The following is a 20,799-nucleotide window of genomic DNA, read 5'->3' as shown; positions in this document are numbered from 1 at the left end:
TTTATGGAACTTTTAAGGGAAAATCTGAACCAACAGCCCATTCTGCCACAGCCGCATATTGCCCAACAGACCGCAACCACTTCCTTCAGGGAATTCAAATCCCTCAAACCGCCAAAGCTTCTAGAATATGCCGACCCCGTTGAGGCACGGGCCTGGCCCAATAAAATAGAAAAGTCCTTCGAAATACTAGGTGTGGAAGAATGACACAAGACCATTTTCACCTCTTACATGCTGAAAGAGGAGGCTAACTACTGGTGGGAGTCCAAACAAAGCCTCGAGACTGATGTTGTGATTCCATGGGATAGATTTACCCGATTATTCTTAGACAAGTATTTCCCTAGGTTTATGGAAACTTAGATGGAGATTAAGTTTCTAGAGCTGAAACAAGATAAGATGACTGTGGCAGAATATGAGGCCAAGTTTACTGAGTTATCACGATTTGTGCCTGAGTTTGTAAATACCGAGGAGAAGAAAGCGCAAAGGTTTCAGCTTGGTCTGAAACAGTGGATCCAGAACCGAGTGGCAGTATTAGAGCTGACAGATTACGCCACCTTAGTGCAAAAAGCCTCGATTGATGAAGCGGGTAGTAAACAAAGTTTGAAAGAAAAGGAAAATAGGAAATGAAAGATAGGGAGTCAAGGCGGAGGAGGAGGAACCGGGAATAGGATCCTTCCAAGCAGGTTTGTCAGGGGAGTGGTGTCCCAACCTGCGAGAGGTCCCAGATTTAGAAAGGCCCCAAGTGAGAGTGTTGGCCAGGGTGGCGGACAATCTAGAGCAACATTTCATAGCCAACCCCGCACCCCAATACCAGAGTGTCAAATATGTGGAAAAAGACACCTTGGAGTGTGCAACCAGGCGAGAGCCCCTCTGAAATGCTACAGGGTGACCAACGTGGACACCTTGCCCCCAACTGCCCCGACTCAACGTGACGTGTTTCCAATGTGGGAAGGTAGGGCACATGAGGAAGGATTGCCCAAAATTAAATCCCTCAGCCTCGGGAATGAGCAAAGCTGCATCCAACCGCCCCCAGCTGCTAGGACTTTCAACATGACCATTCAGGACGCTGTCCGGAACACTAACGTGATTACATGTACCCTTCTATTAAATTCCAAACATGCAAATGTCCTATTTGATTCTGGAGTGACTAAGTCTTCTATATCTCGAAATTTTTCTAAGAAGTTAAAACTTAACGTCATACCCTTACGTGAGGTATTACAAGTGAAAATAGCAAACAGAGAAATAATTCCTGTAAATCAAGTACACCCTAAATGCAAGTTGAAATTAGAAAGGAAAGTCTTTGAGGTTGACGTAATCCCATTTGCGTTAGGAGAATTCGATATAATCTTAGGAATGGATTGGTTATCCAGTAATGGAGCGCAAATAGTTTGTGAGCGAAAGAGAGTAAAGATAAGAGTGCAAAATGGAAAGGAAATAGTGTTCAAAGGTTAGCGATAGACCCAAAAATTTCTAACCATGCTTTAAGCGAATAGATTATTAAAAAAAAGGTAACGAGGCCTACTTGGCTTATGTGCTGGATACCAAGAAGGAAGTTCCCAACATATAGGACATACCAGTAGTGAATGAATTCGAGGATGTATTTTCAGAGAATTTACCAGGATTGCCACCCGACAGAGAAATAAAAATTTGCTATAGAACTAGCACCAGGGACGACACCAGTGTCCAAGGCCCCATATAGGCTAGCCCCAATTGAGATGAAAGAACTAGCTTCTCAACTTCAAGAGTTATTAAATAACGGGATGATAAGACCCAGTGTGTCGCCATGGGGAGCGCCAATACTGTTCGTAAAGAAAAATGATGGCAGTATGAGATTATGCATAGACTACCGGGAGTTGAATAAGAAGAGTATCAAGAATAGGTACCCTCTCCCTAGGATTGATGACCTATTCAACCAACTCAAGGGTGCTATACACTTTTCCAAAATAGATTTGAGGACATGATATCACCAGTTGAAAATCAAACCTGAGGATAGACCAAAAACTGCTTTTCGTACTAGGTATGGACACTATGAGTTTTTAGTCATGTCGTTCGGGTTAACCAATGCACCCGCAGTATTTATGGATTTGATGAACAGAGTGTTCAAAAAGTACCTAGATATGTGTGTGATAGTTTTTATAGATGATATTCTCCTCTACTCAAAGATAGAGCAAGAAAATGGAGAATATTTGAGGATAGTGTTAGAAATCTTGAGGAATGAGAAATTATATGCCATGTTCTCGAAATGCGAGTTTTGGTTAAAGAAAGTTCAGTTCTTAGGACATGTGGTGAGTAGCAAAGGAGTTTTAGTCGACCCCGCCAAGATAGAGGCAGTATCCAATTGGGAAAGACCGACTACCCCAACCGAGGTTAGGAGTTTTGTGGGTTTAGGAGGATATTACCGGAGATTCGTGCAAGACTTTGCCAAGATAGCCGACCCATTGACTAGGCTTACCCGCAACACGGAAAAGTTCGTATGGACAGAAAAATGTAAGGAAGCTTTCAGGAACTAAAAAGGAGGCTGGTGTCAGCACCAGTGCTCACTCTTCCCGATGGAAAGGGAGAGTTTGTGATATACAACGACACCTCGCACAAAGTACTAGGATGTGTGCTTATGCAGCACAGAAAGGTTATTGTGTATGCCTATCGACAGTTGAAGGAATATGAGATCAGGTACCAAACCCACGATCAAGAGTTAGCAGCCATAGTGTTTGCCCTCAAAATTTGGAGGCACTACTTGTATTGTGAGAAATGTGAGATTTAAACAGACCATAAGAGCCTCAAGTATAATTTTACTCAGAAAGAACTGAACATGAGACAAAGGAGATGGTTAGAATTGATTAAGGACTACGACTGTGAAATTTTGTATCACCCACGTAAAGCCAATGTGGTGGCTGACGCCCTCAGTAGAAAAGAGAGACTCAAAATGATGATGACATCTGAGGAGTTAGTTAAGGAATTTGAAAAGATGGATACTGACGTGAAAGTAACTGGTAAAGGAACAGAATGACTATTTGAGATTAAGCTAGTGCCGGAACTTACTGAAAAGATACGAGTGTGTCAGGAAAAGAAGATGAATGAAGAACGAGAAACCTTGACCGGTGAGGAAGTCAGATGCGAGAAGGATGAGAAAGGGATCTTGAGGTATGCATCCCGGATTTGGATTCAAATGTGCAAGAATTAAAGGATGAGCTGCTCCACGATGGGCACAACTGCAGATATTCGATCCATCCAGGAAGTATGAAAATGTACCGTGACATTAAGGAATATTATTGGTGGCCTAACATGAAAAGAGAGGTAGCAGAGTGGGTCAGTAAGTGCTTGACATGCCAGAGAGTGAAGGCCGAACATCAGTGATCGAGTGGACTATTACGGCCCCTGGAAATTCCGGAATGGAAATGGGAGCATATAGCCATGGATTTTGTGACATGCCTACCAAGAACGAAAACCAATCACGATGTCATATGGGTTATCATAGATAGACTGACCAAGTCCGCGCACTTCCTGCCGGTCAATGAAAGGTACACCGTGGACAAGATAGTGGATATCTACTTGAAGGAAATTGTAGTGAGACACGGCGTCCTGTTGCCATAGTGTCAGATAGAGACCCAAGGTTAAATTCCCTATTTTGGAAAAGCTTCCAGGAGTGTGTAGGCACCAGACTAAATATGAGTACCGCTTACTACCCCCAAACTGATGGGCAAAGCGAAAGGACTATTCAGACCTTAGAAGATATGTTGCGAGTAAGTGCCATCGACTTTAAAGGGAATTGGAATGACCACTTACCCCTAATCGAATTTGTCTACAACAATAGCTATCACACTAGCATAGGAATGCCTCCGTATGAAGCTCTTTATGGAAGAAGATGCCGCTCTCCCCTATATTGGGATGAGGTTTGAGAACACAAGATAATAGGACCCGAGTTAGTCCAGCAAACCAGGGAGATGGTGGGACTCATTAGGAAGAGACTGGTAGCAGCTCAAGACAGAGAAAAAAAGTACACAGACCAGACTAGGAAATATAGAGAATATGAAGTAGGAGATTCAGTATTATTGAAGGTATCTCCATGGAAAGGAGTGATGAGATTCGTAAAGAAAGGGATGCTGAGTCCCAAATTCAAAGGACCCTTTAAGATTTTGAGGAGAATAGGACCTCTAGCTTACGAGCTCGCCTTGCCTCCTAATATGCAACAAGTGCACAATGTGTTCTACGTGTCAACGCTAAGGAAATACCATGCCGATACGCGGCATGTGATAGAGTATAAAAATGTAGATTTACAACTAGACCTGACCTACATTGAGCAACCAGTAAGAGTAATGGACCAAAAAGAACAAGTGTTGAGGAACAAGACTGTGAAGCTGGTTAGAGTCTTGTGGAGAAATAAAAATATTGATGAGTCAACTGGGGAACTAGAAGATGCGATGAGGAATAGATATCCCTACCTATTTTTTAATTGATTCCGGGACAGAATCCTTGTTAGAGGGGAAGACTGTAATAACTCGAATTTTTAAGACTTTGTAAAAACGCTTAATGAATATTAACCTTGACAGACAGGGAAAACTTTTTAGCCCACACTATGTTGTGCATGAGGAATTGAGTTTCGGAGTTGATAACATGATTATACGTACCAAATGAGTATATATAAACGCTATTAGTTTCCGAAGAAAACGAACTTTGAAAAATGACCGTATTTACGAACCATCAAGGATTACAGGAATCATAATATAATTATGAATTTAAAACCCTACGGATTTATATCCAAAAACGATACTTCAAAACATAAAGAATGTATACGAAAGGATTTACACCGCGGACCATTTACGATAAATTATTACGAAAATGATTAAGCAACCGAACAAACGCGTAAATGAATAAATAAATGTATCGAATTAAATCAAAGAAGTAATCATGGCTAGGTTACCAAATAGTAACCTAATCTAGGTAGGGATGATCACCTAAGCTAGTAAATAGTGACCATGAATAGTGCAAGGGAGTACTTAGCTAATAACCTAGCTTTGAATTTGTGCAAGCTAGCAAAGATATGTATTAGATATGCATATTTAGGATGAGATATACACACAGACACAATATTTCAAGAGAAGAAACAAGAAGCATCACAAAAATCTCTCTCTCTCTCTCTCCCTCCCAAACCCTTCCATTCGGCCCTAGCAAAAAAGAGAAGAAAATCAAATTCAAAACCCCAAGCTCTAGTCATGGAAAAAATTCTCCATTAATTCCAAAGCTTCATACATCCTAAACTAAGGTAAGATAAATTTTTAAGCTCATTTTATCAAGGTTTGATGGGTGAAATAAATTCAAGAAAGAGAATAGTTTCTTGATTTTAATGGTTGATCTAGGTTCCAAAAACCCTACCAAGCACTCCCAAGACTTCACCATCATCAAGAACACATCTCAAGATTTCAATAAAGGTATAAATCTTTGACCCATATTTATTCAAGGTTTAAGTTCAAGAATCTTTTGAAACCTAGTTATAAACTTAGTTTTAATGGTTGATTTGTTGTAATCTTGATCTTTAGTTAATTAGTTATAAGGTTGATGATTGTTACCTCAAGAACATGATATTCCTGAGAGGAGTTAGTGTGGTGATGATGATTTTATAATTGTTGGTGGTTGTATAGAGATTTAAGACGTAAACGAAACTCGAATCGTAATCGTAATCTCGCTAAAACGAACAAAACACAACATTAAGTTTCTGCAGAAAGTCCCGAAGATAGAAACCATAGTTTCTTGAAAAATAAAACTTTATTATGATAGAAAATGTTATCAGGATCATTTAGGTGCTTGAATCACTTGATTCCAATTTACGGATCAAAAGTTATGACCGTTTTAGTAAAAATGAATTATGCGACAAAAACTGCTACGAATTACAAACTTTGGAAATGGAAATGATCAAAGTAAAAATATTCATAAATCATGAAATTTTTACAGAGAGTAGTAAATAGAGTTTCTCAACTACTATAAAAATTTTAAGTTAAAATAATGATTTTTCAAATTTATAAAAATATCGGAACCAAGACCGCGCGATTAGAAAACCTTTAAAAATCATAAGCGGAGCCGACGATGAAAATATAAACGGATATAAGGTACTTCGTAAAGGAAGTGACTGTTAAGTGGCATTTATGACACTTATTTATGCTTTAATAAGCTTTGAGTTGGTGTATTTGTACTCAAGTTATTTGTGTTTTAACGTATTTTCAAATGTTTTTGTATTTCGGGCTTTACTTTGTGAATCAGGTGAATTAGCATTGTTTTGACGCTAGTATGGTGTTTAGGATGTGCTGGAATAAAAGCTTGAAAGATTGGCTCGAAGCTGCAAGGAAAAAAGAAGAAGAAAAAATAAAGTTTTGGCAGAAGGCTGGCGTGCCCGCGCTGGTGTTGTGCGCGGCCGCGCCGGGGGAGTACAGAAAGTCAGCGCGCCCACACTGGTGAAGCGCGCGGCCACGCTGGGTCCGAATAAACAAATCTTGATTCTTTTGCAATTCGAATTCTGGACTCCTGGGATGCATGGACTGCTATATAAACATAACTTAGGTCGTTTTTCAAGAGGAATTCAGAGATTTAGAGTTTTCAAGACATCAAGGAGGGAGAAGATGACAAGAGACCTTTTTGGCACAATTCAACAAAGGCGAAGACGATCTAGTTTATTCTTGTGAATTTTTATTTTGAGTTGTAATTTGGATGCTTGTTTCTTATTTTGTTGAACCTATATTCTTGTGTGTACTTGGTTTTATTTATTCGTATAAAGACTATGTTTTCTATATCATGTTTTCATTGGGACCCACATTGACTGATAAGTTCGGTATGGGCTAATCGTTATCGTAGCAGATTTATTTATGGATTTCTTTAGTTAAATATGTTGATACCTTAGTGTGTGGTGATTGTATGATATCCTAGTATTGGTTGTGCGTATTCGTCTTGTGAGCGTCGCGAACTTATAAGATAGTGTTTTAATTCTTAATGAAGCGGAAGTGAATTTAAGGATTTAGAACTTGCCATGCTAGCATAGGTTCATGTATTGTTATGCATGATTCGTAGGTAATTTTACCCATCTTACTTGCCCTGTGTAATCAAGATAGATAACTTGTGCTTAACCCATTATGTTGTCAAATTCTATAGATATATAGGGTCTCAATATAATTGGTGCCTATTCAACTTCTATCTCTTTTGTGGATGTCTGGTAGAATGGTACTCGTGCAACAAAAGTTGGCGTTTATCAGTTTCGTATTATCTTATTAGTGTCATCACCATTGCATGCTAAGGTTGAGAATAATAAGGCTATTGAATGAAGTACCTAATGAAGTTAGAATCCCATTTCTGTCATATGTATTAACTCAGTCTATTTTATTCTCGTAGTTATAATAATTAGCGTAATTTTTAGTTATAAACATTCTCACTTTGTTAAAGTCTTAGCATTGAATATAACCATACATTGTTGCTTAGGCGCGTAATTTAGATAGTTAACCAATACAGTCTCCGTGGGATCGAATCTGATTTATATCTTCTACTACTTGCAAACTCGTATACTTGCTTGTAATATTAGCACGTGTTTAGCGACTAACAAGTTTTTGACGCCGCGGCTGGGGACTGCAGTGTTAATTACTAGTTTATGTGCTTTCCATCAGTGGTTGTTAAAGTTCATTGACTCAAACGTTGTTAGTTATTTGTTTCCTTGTTTTATTTCAGGTGATCTAACGAGGGTGTATGCATACGCGTTCGTGTACTCGTAAGAGAACACTGGATAAATCTGAGGAAGACTTGTGGTTATTCGTAGGGAAGTTTTTGAGGAAGAAAAGAAGGTAGAAGAAGAAGAGAAAGTTGAAGAGCCAATTGTAGTAGCTATGGGTGATCAAGCAGAAAATCCGAAGGCTTTGATGGACTATTCTAAGCCTAAAATTAATGACATTCAGTCTAGCATCATTAGACCAGCCATCGCGGCTAACACTTTTGAGATCAAGTAGAGCACGATCCAGATGATACATAACTCAGTTGAGTTTGGGGGTTCTCCTACCGAAGACCCCAACATGCACATAAGGGATTTCATCGAGATCTACGACACTTTCAAGTTCAATGATGTGACTGAAGATGCTATCAAGCTGCGACTCTTCCCATTCTCTTTGAGGGACATAGCTAAGTGCTGGTTACACTCTCTACCGGCAGGGTCTATTACAACTCGGGAAGATCTTGCTCAAAATTTTCTCACTAAATTTTTTCCCATGGCGAAGACTACAGCAATCAGGAATGCTCTTACCCAGTTCGCGCAGCAAATTGGAGAATCTCTGTGTGAGGCTTGGGATCGATATAAGGAGATGCTAAGGAAGTTCCCACACCATGGCATGTCTGATTGGATGATTATCAACTATTTCTACAATAGATTGGGTCTTACTTCTAGGCTCATTCTTGATGCAGCATCAAGAGGAGCCTTGTGGGATAAGAGCTACGATGAATCTTATGAACTTATTGAACTGATGGCTGCTAATGAGTACCAGAATCCTTCCCAGAGACTGACTCAGGGAAAAGTTGCAGGAATTCTGGAGTTGGATGCAACAACTGCTATAGCTGCCCAACTTAAGGCTTTGACAATGAAGGTGGACACTTTGGCTAATTATGGAGTTAATCAAATTTCTAGTGTCTATGAGCTTTGTGTTGGTGCCCATGAGACTGATCAGTGTGTAATTTCTAATGAATCAGATCAGTTCCTGAACAACTTCCAGCGATTGCAGCAACCTGTGCCAGCCACTTATCATCCAATTTCAGTTGGACCAATGCTTAGAATGCGGTTCAACAGCCTTATCATCAGTATCCAGCTAAGCAGTAAAACCCCCTGGTTTTCAGCATCCGCAGTATGCACCAAAACAATAACTCCAGCTACAACCGGCTAATTAAAAATCTGAATTAGAGGAGTTGAAGCTTATGTGCAAGAGCCAAGTGGTTTATATCAAGTCCTTAGAAAATCAAATTGGGCAAATTGCCAATGCCTTGCTAGATCATCAACCTGGTACATTGTCAAGTGACACTGAGGTGGCAGGAAAGAAGGAAGCTAAGGAGCAGGTAATGCAATCACTTTGAGGTCTGGAAAGGTTTCTAATCCCGAACAAACTCAAGATTTGACTGAAAAAATAGAGCATATGAAGAAGTAGAGCAGCAGGATGAAAAAGTGGAACCAAGGAAGACTATTGTTGAGCACACTCCTCCTAAGGGTTATACAGGGGATAAACAGATCTATCCCCCACCGCCTTTTCCTAAGAGACTGCAGAAGAAAAAGCTGGATAAGCAATTCGAGAAGTTTCTGGAGGTGTTCAAGAAACTTCATATCAACATACCTTTCGCTGAGGATCTCGAGCAGATGCCTAGTTATGCAAAGGTTATGAAAGGTATTCTCTCTCGGAAAGTGAAGTTAGACGATTTAGAGACTGTCACTCTCACAGAGGAATACAGTGCTGTACTGCAGCAAAAGTTGCCTCAAAAACTTAAAGATCCAGGAAGCTTCACTATTTCATGTACTATTAGAAAAGTATCTTTCGACAGATGCTTATGTGACTTAGGAGCTAACATCAATCTGATGCCTTTGTCAATTTTCAAACAGCTGGACTTGCCTGATTCCAAACCAACTTACATGACCTTGCAGTTGGCCAACCGTTCTATTACATATCCGAGAGGTATTGTGGAGGATATCTTGGTCAAAGTGGATAAAATCATCTTCTCTGCTGATTTCGTCATTCTTGATTTCGAGGAGGATAAGAAGATTCCCATAATCTTGGAAAGGCCTTTCTTGGCAACTGGCCGAACCTTGATTGATGTACAGAAGGGTGAGCTTACAATGCGAGTGTTGGATCAGGATGTGACTTTCAATGTGTTCAATGCTATAAAATTTCCTACTGATAATAAGGAGTGCTTAAAAGTCAAGTTGGTCAATTCTGTGATCACATCGGAACTTGATCAAATGTTAAGGTCTGATGCATTAGAAAAAGCCTTGTTGGAAATTCAGATAGTGAAGATGACGAAGGTGATGAGCAACTGCAGTATTTGAATGCTTCTCCCTGGAAAAGGAAGATCGATATGCCTTTTGAATCTCTTGGAATGGAAGAATTGAGCAAGGCTCCTAAGCGCCTCAAGCCTTCTATTGAGGAAGCTCCCACTCTTGAGCTTAAGCCTTTACCTGAATTTGAGGTATGCTTTTTTAGGTAATGCATCTACTCTGCCTGTTATTATTGCATCTGACCTTTCAGCTAGCTATGAAGAAAAGCTTTTGAGAATTCTGAGAGAGTTCAATTCGACAATTGGATGGACTATAGCAGATATCAAGGGAATTAGCCCTTCTTACTGCATGTATAAAATTCTGCTAGAAGAAGGTAGCAAACCTACAGTCGAGCAGCAAAGAAGACTTAATCCAATCATGAAGGAAGTAGGGAAGAAGGAAATTCTAAAGTGGCTAGATGCATGGGTCATTTATCCTATCTCTGACAGTTCATGGGTAAGCCCGGTTCAATGTGTACCAAAGAAAGGTGGTATTACTGTGGTAGCAAATGAGAAGAATGAGCTTATTCCTACACGGACAGTCACGGGGTGGAGAGTCTGTATGGACTAAAGGAAGCTAAACAAGGCCACTAGGAAGGATTACTTTCCCTTGCCCTTCATTGATTAGATGCTTGACAGGTTTCCTGGTCATGAGTACTATTATCTTCTGGATGGGTATTCAGGTTATAATCAGATTTGTATCGCTCCAGAAGATCAGGAGAAAACTACCTTCACTTGTCCATTCGATACATTCGCCTTTAGATAAGTTTCTTTCGGTCTGTGTGGAGCACCAGCCACATTTCAGCGATGTATGATGGCCATCTTTTCTGTCATGATTGGCCAGAATGTGGAAGTGTTCATGGATGACTTCTCAGTCTTTGGCGATTCTTTTGATGAATACTTGCAAAATCTTGGACACGTCCTCAAGAGGTGTGTTGAGACCAATCTAGTTCTAAATTGGGAAACATGTCACTTCATGGTGTGTCAAGGCATAATTCTCGGGCACAAGTTTTCTAGTAAGGGTTTTGAAGGTTGATAAGGCCAAGGTGGGGGTCATTGAGAATCTTCCACCACCCATTTCTAGTCAAGGGAATTCGCAGTTTTCTTGGTCACACGGGTTTCTACAGGCGTTTCATCAAGGAATTCTCAAAAATTTCAAAGCCATTGTGTAGTTTACTAGAGTAAGATGTACCTTTTAAGTTTGATGACGAGTGCCTTGCAGCAGTTTGAGATATTGAAGAAGAGTCTAATCTCGGCACCGATCATAACTGCACCTGATTGGAATAAACCTTTTGAGATGATGTGTGATGCAAGTGATTATGCAGTTGGAGCCATTCTTGGGCAGAGAAAGACAACATATTTCATGTAGTCTACTATGCTAGTAAGACCTTGAATGGCGCTCAATTGAATTATACTACTACGGAGAAAGAACTTTTGGCTATTGTCTACGGTTTTGAGAAGTTTCGATCTTATCTACTTGGGACTAAGGTGACAGTGTTCATTGATCACGCTGCAATTCGATATCACGTCTCGAAGAAGGACTCAAAGCCTAGATTGATTCGATGGGTTCTTTTGCTCCAAGAATTTGAACTAGAGATCAAGGACATAAAAGGAACTGAAAATGAAGTTGTTGATCATCTCTCGCATTTAGAGAATCCTAATGCCACTTCATTGGATAAGACATTGATAAATATGTCTTTTCCCGATGAGCAGCTGTTTGGAGTGCAAGAAGAAGAGCCGTGGTTTGCAGACATTATGAACTACCTTGTGAGTAGCACCATGCCTCCCGACTTATCTTATGCTCAATTGAAGAAGTTTCTACATGAAGTGAAGTGGTATATGTGGGATGAGTCGTTTCTTTTTCGCCAGGGAGCTGACCAAATCATCAGGAGATGTATTCCTTACAGCGAAATGGGGGGGGATCTTGCGAGATTGCCACTCAACGGCTTATGGAGGACATTATGGTGGAAAAAAGACAGCAGCTCATGTTCTTCAAGCAGGTTTCTTTTTGGCCAACATTGTTTAAAGATGCGCATCAGTATGTTTTGAAATGTGATTGATGTCAACGTGTGGGTAATATGACTAAAAAGGGTGAGATGCCTCTTAATGTGCTTCTCGAGGTTGAGATCTTCGATGTTTGGGGAATTGACTTCATGGGGCCATTTGTCTCAGCTTGCAGCAATCAGTATATCTTGTTGGCAGTTGATTACGTGTCAAAATGGGTTGAAGTTAAGGCATTTCCAACGAACGATGCGAAAGTCATGCTTAATTTTCTTCACAAGCAGATATACATAAGGTTTGGGACTCCAAGAGTCATAATCAGTGATGAGGGGTCGCATTTTTGCAACTGTAAGTTCACTGCCATGATGAAAAGGTATAATGTGAATCATCGCATTGCTACGGCTTATCATCCTCAGACAAATGGTCAAGCTGAGGTATCTAACAGAGAGATAAAGCGCATTTTAGAGAAAGTGGTATGTCCATCAAGGAATGATTGGTCTTTGAAGCTTGATGAAGCTGTTTGGGCGTATAGAACAGCATATAAAACTCCATTGGGAATGTCGATGTTTTAGTTGGTTTATGGAAAGGGTTGTCATTTTCCCTTGGAGCTCGAGCATAAAGCATACTGGGCTTTAAAGAAATTGAATCTGGACTTGGATACAGCTGAAAAGAAAAGGATACTTCAATTGAACGAACTTGATGAATTTCGACTTCAAGCTTACGAGAACAACAAAATGTACAAGGAGAAAGTCAAGAGGTGGCACGATCGGGGTCGAGTGCTCAAGAAATTTGTGCCAGGGCAACAAGTTCTTTTATTCAACTCTCGTCTTCATCTTTTTTCTGGAAAGTTGAAGTCATGATGGTCAGGGCCCTTCATAATCAAAACTGTGTTTCCACATGGAGCGGTGGAAATTTTTGAGAATGATTCCGGCCAAGCGTTTAAGGTAAATGGTCAGAGATTGAAGCATTATTATGGTGATACGGCAACCCGTGAGGTGGTTAGTACCGTTTAATTGTTCACTAGATCTCGAGATTCTACGTCGAGCTAGCGACGTAAAAGAAGCGCTTCTTGGGAGGCAACTCAGGTATGTTGTATATTAGTAGGTAGAGGAAGTAAGAAGAAAAGAGAAAAACATAAAAATATCAAAAATGGAAAAACTTCGGGGCCAAGTACAGAAGCTGGGCGCGGCCGCGCCTTTTCTCCAGTAACAAAGCGCCCACGCGCTGTCTTAGCACGCGGTCGCGCCGGATTTTCCAGAATGTGAGTGCGCCCGCGCTATCCTAGCGCGCGCCCGCGCCGAGTCCCTTTTCAGAAAAAAATAAAAAAACAGCAGTTTTATTAGAGAAAATCGGGATTTTAATTCCAAAATCAATTCTAACCCAATTTTTACTCTTCTACATCCCATAATTCCCTCTCCTAATCAATTCCATTATTCCCACGATTCCCATAATCAATTCCCACTTCTATTCCTTATCAAATTCACACCCCTCCACCTATAAATACATACACTTACATACATCTTCTCCACCAATTCACAAACTCTTAAACACATATTCTCTCTAAACACTTAAGCTTTTATTCTCTCTTTTTCAATCCAATGGCACCCAAATGACAGAGAACTCAAGTTGGAAGCAGCGCCACCGATTCTTCTATTGCGAGTGGTGTGAGGCCCAGGTTCTCTACTCCAGAGGCTGAGGAGGAGTACACGAGGCTTCTCTCGAAGCCTATTGCTAAGGAGAGATGATTTCTGCCATCAGGAAAAGATGGTAGGCTGTTGGAGATGATTTTGGAGATGGGCTGGGTTTCATTTTTTTTGAGGCTCCCATTGTTGTGCCCATGAGTGTTGTGCGAGAGTTCTACGCCAACACCAAGGCGGAGAAGAATGGTTTTACGGTGGTGAGGGGGATGACTGTCGAGTATAGTGTTGCGGCTATCAGAACAGTGATTGAGCAGTCTGCGAGGAAGGTGGGCCAGGACACTTGGAATGATAAGACCCCTGAAGACTTCGACTTGGATCTGATCGTTGCTACTCTCTGTGTGCATGAGACTCATTGGAAGTTCAAGAGGGGCACTACTGATTACTCCACGTTCCCTGCCTCATGCATGAACAGGTATGCACGGGCTTGGAACTCAGTTTATTTGTGCTAACATCATGCCATCTTCGCATGTGAATGAGATTACGGTGGAGCGTGCTCGTCTGCTTTAGGGTATTCTGCAGGGTGATTACATTGATTTGGGGATGGTGATATATCAGGGGATCCTGAGGTTTTCGAGAGGAGGTACTACTGGGGAAATTCCGTATGTGTCCATTGTGACGAAGTTGTGCGTGGCAGTTGGTGCGCACATGAGCAGCTTCAGATTCCCATTGCTCCTATTAACAGTTCTACGCTACACAGCATGCAAGAGTGGGGAGGAGGAAAGCCTGATCCTAAGGGGCTTGGTTACACATTTGATCATCTGTCAGGAGGTGTACCCCGCGATCAGATGTATGCTGGTGGTATGCAGCAGGCAAGCTAAGCAGCTTGGAGAGGAGGCCGGTCCATCGCGGCAGCAGCAGCAGCATGAGGAGGCAGCATGAGCAGATACGGGAGCTGGTTTAAGTTCAACGAAGTATAGGCGTCTTGCGATGAGGATGGATGCGATGCACGACATCCACAGTCAGTTTGCACACGATCTCACCCAGGCACTTGGGACTGCATTTAGAGCCACCGGAGTTGACATCCAGTGGCCAGTTTTTGGTGAGGATTCCATGTATCCACCTCCGGACACACCTAAAACTCCACCCGTTGAGGTTGATGATTCTGATTCTGAGTCGGTATGCCTGATTCCTTACTATTGCTTTCACTAAGGACAATGAATATTTTAAGATTGGGGGTAGTAGTATAAGGAATATGTTTGTGTGAGTCTCATATAGTTTTCATGTTCATAATAGTTTAGTTCATATAGTTGCATATATTTTGTCATGTAGTTTTTTTTTCTTTTTGATAGCTTTTATGATAGTTTGTTCATGTAGTTTCATGCATTTGCATTATATTATGATTCCCTTAGATAATTTTTCCGATTAATTAGTGATATTGATGCTTGTGTAGTGATGTCGTATTTAGTAATGTTGAGTCTTATTGGATTGATTTGCATGCTAGAGACATTTGTATTTCACTAAGCTTTATAGGTTTCTAGAGTGCTAGATCATAGTCATGATTTTTTGGTTTGTCCAGGTTTAATCGCTTGTTTATATTTAGAATTTAAGGTATTCTCTTAATAATAAAAGACATGGATATTTAGAAATTGGAGAATTGGATTTCATTGCTAGTTGTGTGGCTAGGTGTCAAATGGCTAGTAGCCGGCTCATATTTTTATGAGTAGTCTAGGGTTGAATGAGATGGAGCGAAACACACTCATTCATAAATTGAGAAAAAAAAAGAATATAGATAAAGAAAAAAAAGAATAATTGTTATGTATAATTGATCACGAGTGGGCTCTTTAGTACTCGAGTTATTAAGTTCTTAGGGGACTTTGTGCCTAGTGACCTAAGGCTTCTATAGTCTGGGATCCGCTAACCTAATGCTCGCTACATGGGTGCTATTGTATAAGTCTTTTGTGGACCTCACTCATTACACGATCAAATAAGCATATGTGTTTTGTTTTGTATGAATAAAAGCATGAATCCATGATTAACTCCGATATAAGAATTGAAGTGTTATAAGTTATTTTGAGTCTAGCTTTTATTCTGTTTATAAACTTGCGATTGTCTTGATAAGTAGTGAGTCATGGTTATCGATCTAGTTGTGATAGATTGATTTGTGAGATTTGACGGATCTTTATGCGAATAGTTGCATTTGTTGAGGTGTTTCTAGTTTATTGGTTCAGTTATTCTTTGGGGATCATTGCATTCATACTAGTTGCATTCATGGATTTTTATTTCTTATTCTTTGAGTCTGTTTATGCTTGAGGACAAGCATCGATTCAAGTTTGGGGGTGTGTTAAGTTGCAATTATGACACTTATTTATGCTCTAATAAGCTTTGAGTTGGTGTATTTGTACTCAAGTTATTTGTGCTTTAACGTGTTTTCAAGTGTTTTTGCATTTCAGGCTTTACTTTGTGAATCAGGTGAATTAACATTGTTTTGATGCTAATATGGTGTTTAGGATGTGCTGGAATAAAAGCTTGGAAGATTGGCTCGAAGCTGTAAGGAATAAAGAAGAAGAAAAAATAAAGTTTTGGCCAAAGGCAGGCGCGCCCGCGCTAGTGTTGTGCGCGGCCGCGCCGGGGGAGTACAGAAAGTCAGCCGCCCGCGCTGGTGAAGCGCGCGGCCGTGCTGGGTCGGGATAAACAAATCCTGATTCTTTTGCAATTCGAATTCTGGACTCCTAGGATGCATGGACTGCTATATAAACATAACTTAGGTCATTTTTCAAGAGGAATTCAGAGATTCAGAGTTTTCAAGACATCAAGGAGGGAGAAGACGACAAGAGACCTTTTTGGCACAATTCAACAAAGGCGAAGACAATCTAGTTTATTCATGTGAATCTTTTTTTGTGTTGTAATTTGGATGCTTATTTCTTATTTTGTTGAACCGATATTCTTGTGTGTACTTGGTTTTATTTATTCGTATAAAGACTACGTTTGCTATATCATATTTTCATTGGAACCCACAGTTGACGATGAGTTCGATTATGGGCTAATCATTATCGTGGGGTTCTAGCGGATTTATTTATGGATTTCTTTAGTTAAATTGTTTGATACCTTGGTGTGTGGTGATTGTATGATATCCTAGTATTAGTTGTGCGCATTCGTCTTGTGAGCGTCGCGAACTTATAAGATAGTGTGTTAATTCTTAATGAAGCGAAAGTGAATTTAAGGATTTAGAACTTGCCATGCTAGCATAGGTTCATGTATTGTTATGCGTGATTCGTAGGTAATTTTGCCCATTTTACTTGCCCTGTGTAATCAAGATAGATAACTTGTGCTTAACCCGTTATGTAGTCAACTTCTATAGACATATATGGTCTCAATATAATTGGTGCCTATTCAGCTTCTATCTCTTTTGTGGATGTCTGGTAGAATGGTACTCGTGCAACGAAAGTTGGCGTTTATCAGTTTCGTGTTTTCTGATTAGTGTCATCACCATTGCATGCTAAGGTTGAGAATAATAAGGCTATTGAATGAAGTACTTAATGAAGTTAGAATCCCATGTCTGCCATATATATTAACTCAGTCTATTTTATTCTCGTAGTTATAATTATTAGCATAATTATTAGTTATAAACATTCTCACTTTGTTAAAGTCTACGCATTGAATAATAACCATACATTGTTGCTTAGGCGCGTAATTTAGATAGTTAACCAATACAGTCTCCGTGGGATCGAAACTGATTTATATCTTATACTACTTGCGAACTCGTATACTTGCGTGTAATATTAGCGCGTGTTTAGCGACTAACAGCGACCGTGACATGAATAAGTACTTAAAGGAATAATAAGGGTAATATAAGTTGAGAAAATGAATAATAAGTAGTATATGAGTACGAGTCGCCGTAAATTAGAACGGGATCTAACGAAACGATTTATGTTTATGGTTATAGATTTCCGAGCGGACCCTAAAGCATCCTCCACCTCGAAATACCCTAGAAAGTTTACGAACCTAACTCCATATAATGTCGTGTTGTGAAAGGATTGTTTTATTATCTTATGCATAAATGCCATGCTTGCCATGATACTAAGTAATTGAGTTTTCGCATATTATAGCGATGTTGTACGATATGTATATGTCGTAGAATGTTTAACGCCGCCATGAGCGTGATGTATAATTTTAAGACCGAGAGTCGGTTGGAGTTTTAAAATAATAACATGGGAATCATTCTGGTGATGTTTTGGACGATTAAAGTCCGCAGTTATTTTATTTCAAAGGACTCGACATCCACTTGCGAAATATTAAATACCTCGAACTTTATTAAAACGATTTCCAACGATCGTATTCCCTCAACTATATTTAATAACTCGAATAATGAATATTATTTCATTTATTCATTTAATATAGGAGAATTACTCTCAAATGATTGTTTATTTCAAACTCGATTAATTATTAAAAATTACTTTAATTATCTAAACATAAATTAGTTGAGGAATATTATTTCAAATATTCTTTTAAAATATAATTATTCGAGGTTTAATTATTTAATAATAACTATTTAATAATTATTTTTTTATTAAATAACATATATGATTTTAAAATCATAAGAACCTGATTTAAAATACTTTCTGAATTTCAAAAAATCATTCGAATAATTTCAGATCGTCGAAGAATATTATCTCGACGCATTTTAAATATTTTGAAAATAGTTTGCAAAAGAAACTCCCCCTCATTTATTTATCTGTTGACAACAGTCAACTCATATCTTTAGTACTTCCTCCGAAAATTCTCGGCAGTACATATATATATATGAGACGAGCTGTACCTATCAACAAGCAAAATGCTTGGGGAACTTCGATATAGTTCGATGATTCTAAGTATATGATAGGATTTCCTAAAGGACAAATGAGAGGTAGGATCCAAGTACATCATGTATTGGGTAGACAGCCAGTACCGTATGAGACGGTACTATATGTACCTAAGGACCTGCGAAGTGTGTGTATACCCGAAATAAGGACACATAGCCCGTATACGGAAAGGGTGATAATCGGGAATACGAAGGTGTCATCCTTCTACTAGTAGAAAGGTTACTAAACATCCGTAGTATGACTGATCATCGTATGCGGTAGCTCCAAGTGAATGTCCTATTCTTTCAATTGGAATTGTTATGCAATACCGTAACCCAAGCCTAGGTGATGGTTTTACCATTAAGGTATTCGCATGGTAATAAATCCACTAAAGAATTATTTTCAAAAGAAGGTGTGTATCACCAAGGAAAACCATTTTTGAATAAAACGCATTTATTGGTATTATACTTGAGTTTATCAAACAGTCATTTCATACTGTACATTATTATGCTGGGCACTATAGCTCACACTTGTTTTCTTTAATTGACACAACACAACAGTGAATCAAGATGCCGATCATGAAACTCACATCCAGGAAATGGGTAGGAAATGACCAGCTGTTCCGTAGGATGTTTGGTGCTGTACCTCAGGTAGATCGAATAAGCTGGATTGGTTTTCAGTTATTTTTGGTCCGGCTTATTTACAAGTATGACTTATGTAAGATTTTGAATAAGAAACGAATATTTGGCCGACGGACTAACCTTACATAAAGATTATTTCCACGGTAAGACTTAAATTACTTTTGGGTTGTAATAATTATCACTTTGTGGATTGATTTACTCTAGTAATGAATGGTTGATTTCCAAGATAATAACCTATAAGTGTGTGTGTGTGTGATAAGTGTGGGGTCGTAAAGGTGTGAGTATTTATATATTGCTGATACGAGATAAGTGTTATATAGCGTTCAAGATGGCATGGCCTCCTAGATCCCTGACCCCGAATTTTGGGGCGCCACAGGTAAGTCCAACTTCTTGAAGATTGACAAGGGCATCAGATTGATGCTAGCTCCCAAGTCACATAAACACTTTTCAAAAGACACTTTTCCAATTGTGCAAGGAATAGTGAAGCTTCCAGGATCATTAAGCTTCGGAGGCAATTTCTATTGCATCACAACACTGTATTTCTGCGTGAGAGCAACGGTCTCTAAGTCATCAAGTTTCACTTTCCTAGAGAGAATACCTTTCATGAACTTCGCGTAACTAGGAATTTATTCAAGAGCTTCAGTGAAAGGTATGTTGATGTAAAGTTTCTTGAACACCTCCAGAAACTTCGCAAACTGCTTATCTAGTTTTTTCTTCTGTAGCCTTTTAGGAAAGGGAGGTGGAAGGATAGATCTGTTTCTCAGGAGAAGTGTGCTTAACTGTAGTCTTTCTTGGTCCACTTCTACTTGCTTCTGCACTTCTTCTTCTTCAGCTTCAACCTCAGATTCTGGAGTCTTAACTTTTTCAGGATTTGTAACCTTACCAGACCTCAATGTAATTGCCTTAACATGCTCCTTAGCTTCTTTCTTGCTTGGCACTTCAGTATCGCTCGGAAGCATGCCAGGTTGAAGATTCAGTAATGCATTAACAATTTACCCAATTTGATTCTCCAAAGTTTTGATGGAAACAGCTTGGCTCTTGCGCATGAGCCTCAACTCCTCCATTTAAGATTTTTCATTAGCTTGAGGTAACTGCTGAAGTTGAAGTTGTTGCCTAGGGGCATATTGCGGTTGTTGAAAACCAGGAGGGTTATACTGCTTTACTATGTATGGCTGATAAGGATGTTGCACCACATTCTGATTGTTTCTCCAGCTGAAGTTAGGATGATTTCGGTTATTGGGATGATAAGTGGATGGAGCTTCCTGCTGTGGTCTCTGAAAGTTGCTCACAAATTAAGTTGATTCGCTAAAAATAGCACACTGCTCAGTTTCATGTGCCCCCGCACAAAGCTCACAAACACTAGATATTTGATTAACTCCATATTTAGCCAAAGAGTCCACTTTCATCATCAAAGCTTGAAGTTGAGCAGTTATAGCATTAGTTGTATCCACTTCCAGAATTTCTCCTACCTTTCCTTGCAACATTATTTGTGTAGGATTCTGGTATTCATTAGCTTCCATTAGCTAAATCAATTCATAAGCTTCATTATATCTTTTAGCCCACAAGGCTCCACCAGACGCTGCATCGAGCATAGGTCTAGATTGTGCGCCTAAACCATTATAGAAATAGTTTATAATCTTCCAATCAGGC

General features: G+C 39.6%; 1 non-coding gene across 1 annotated transcript; it reads right to left on the bottom strand.

Moving 5' to 3' along the window:
• Positions 1-8,243: 8,243 nt before the first annotated feature.
• LOC141716515 (small nucleolar RNA R71) lies at positions 8,244-8,350 on the bottom strand. Its single transcript, XR_012573222.1, has one exon. It is a non-coding gene; the product is annotated as a small nucleolar RNA R71 (small nucleolar RNA).
• Positions 8,351-20,799: the final 12,449 nt, after the last annotated feature.

The sequence above is a fragment of the Apium graveolens genome, chromosome 3 (genome assembly GCF_009905375.1).
Source record: "Apium graveolens cultivar Ventura chromosome 3, ASM990537v1, whole genome shotgun sequence".
NCBI lineage: Eukaryota > Viridiplantae > Streptophyta > Magnoliopsida > Apiales > Apiaceae > Apium > Apium graveolens.
This window is presented reverse-complemented; position numbering and strand designations above follow the sequence as displayed.